This window comes from Protobothrops mucrosquamatus, unplaced genomic scaffold (assembly GCF_001527695.2).
Source record: "Protobothrops mucrosquamatus isolate PMUCROS unplaced genomic scaffold, P.Mucros_1.0 scaffold3205, whole genome shotgun sequence".
Taxonomy (NCBI): domain Eukaryota; kingdom Metazoa; phylum Chordata; class Lepidosauria; order Squamata; family Viperidae; genus Protobothrops; species Protobothrops mucrosquamatus.
In genome coordinates, this window is record NW_015389203.1 from 68,454 (window position 1) to 71,047 (window position 2,594).

Here is a 2,594-nt window from a genome sequence, read left to right on the forward strand (position 1 = left end):
CTTAGAGGGTGTTTCAGTGGAACACATTTTCAGTTCTTTTTTGGTTATATTATGAGGTTGTGACTTCCCTTCTTTCATGGTGAAGAAAGCTATTACCCAATCTATACAGAGAAGAAAATATTTGGAAGAATTCTACTAAGAATGTGTTTTTATGTATGTGTGTAGTACAGAAAAAGACAACAATAGCTTGCAACAACTACTGTCAAATCAGTCTATTTAATATATTCTATCCCTTGATGTCTACTGTTTATCTGGGTATGTATTTCACAGTAGTGTGGGAAAAGTGCAAAATTTTAGATTGACATGATTCCATGTTATCCAGTTTGCTAAAGAGACCTATATAATAACATTATTACAGAAGGATGCAATTGAAAAATAATCCAAGAGAAGGCCTCACTAGATAATGTCCCCCTTGCGCGATTTGTCAGATAAAGTTAGACTAAATCACAAGTAAGGCTGTGCAAACATGCAAAAAGGTGTTTTGAAACTGATATTTGTTTCCTTTCAAAAGCTGTTCCTGGCTATGTGCACATGTATTTTCATGGATAGTTGTTTTGTTGACAATTCTAACGGAAACATTTGTGCACGCATGCACAGAAAATCTAAGATTACCTTCAAAATAATCTTATGAACATTCCAGAGGAGCTGGGTGCTTTAATGCTTCAAGGAAAATAGGTGCTTTGTTTAGCTAATGTACTTTGTGAAGCACCTCATTCACTTCTTTTGCACAACTATAATAATCGGATCAATCTTGAATTTTTGCCATAAACTCTATTTTAGACTATGAGAACTTATTGAATTATATTTGCTGTAATTGTGTTAAATCATTTGCTGAAATGAATGAAATACACAGTAGTATTTTAATGTATGTCTCATATTTTCTTTTCATGAACAGCTGTAGTCCAGTCTTTTTTTTTTTTGCAGCATTTTTTTCCTGCACATTTCCTATTATTTACAAAAAAGGATAGAGATATATATTATTTTTATCCTGCTATTTTTAGGGAACTCAGGGTGATATATCTGACTCCTTTTTTTTCTCCCTTTCCAATCTCATTTTTTCTAAAATAGATTCAGTTGAGAATGAATTATCCAAAATCACTCAGTGAAATTAACAATAGAAAGAAAACTTACATTTAAAAATAAATAAATTTGTGAGTGCCATCTAAAAGAGAATCAGGAATATCATAACAATATATTTTTAGGGATGTCATCTCTAGCATCGTTTGACCAAAACAAGGAAGGTGTCAGGAGGGGCATTTCTTGAGGAGATCAAAACACTTTGATTAGAATATAATGTGTAGATATTTTCATTGACATAATTTGACAGAGTGCCTGCTACAGTTTTTAAGATGTTTCTTCATTTTTCTATGTTTATCAATATTGCTGTTATATGTCTGTTTTCCTTCAAAAGGAGGAGTTAAAACAGCCTACAAAGGGAAAAAGGAGTTATCTTCTCCCCTTCTACATGACATTATGCTTCATGGAGAAATAATTGTAGGGGAAATAACTCTTCATTCAGACCATAAATGTTTTTGTTGGTTTGATTGTGAAAATACTGGATTAGCAGAATCTGCTGGAACACACTAAAAACAGAAAAGTCAGAACTTGTCTCACTAGTCCTAGAGCTCAGGGACTATTTATGCATTAGCTGTCTTTTTCTTAGAAAAGAAAGAGAATAGCTGAAAACTAATTCTTCATTTTCATAGACATGCTTGAAGAATATGGGGTAACATTTTTTCACCCAGGATATTTTTCTCCTGTTCAGTATACTTATTAATTTAGGTATGAGAATTTTATTCTGTATTTCCTTTCAAGGAATCCAGGGCTTCCCACAACAAACATCTTATCTTCACAACAACCCTATGAGGAAAGTTAGACAGAGAGCTTGCTGAACAAAGAAAGCATTCCAAGTAATCCAATAAACTTCATTTTTAAATTATGTTTTTGAATGAGCATAACTAAATCTTACAAAACACAATTTATTGGAATAAAAATTTTAAATATACATCTTAAAAAGAAAAGGGGAACACTACTTTTTTTTTACATACAAACTTGAGAATTGGCTGAACAGTTCAAATGTTTAGAAAGAATATTTTTACAATCTGAAGATTACATACAACAAAATTAATCCTGTATAGTAATGTAAAATGTAGTAATGGGAGGACAAGTCCCAATCATGTTAGTTTTATTGTTTCATTCTTCCAAATTAATCCCTAGAGCAGTGGTTCTCAACCTTTTTATTGCCGCGACCCCAACCGGTCGTAAGTCGAGGACTAAACCGGTCGTAAGTCGAGGACTAAACCGGTCGTAAGTCAAGGACTACCCAACCGGTTATAAGTCAAGGACTTTCCCTGCCCGGGAGCGCCGCGTATGCATGGTTCCGCCCCCTGCGCCAGCCGAGGCGTAGCTGGCAAGCGGCAGAGACGGAGCAGGCCGACCACCAGCTGGCCCAGCCCAAGGGAGGTAAGGCACCTGCCGGAAAAGGGGGAAAAATGGCGGACAAAAAAAATGGCGGACAGCCTTGCTTGGCGACCCCCATGAAATGGTCGATCGACCCCAAATGGGGTCCCGACCCACAGGTTGAGAACCACTGC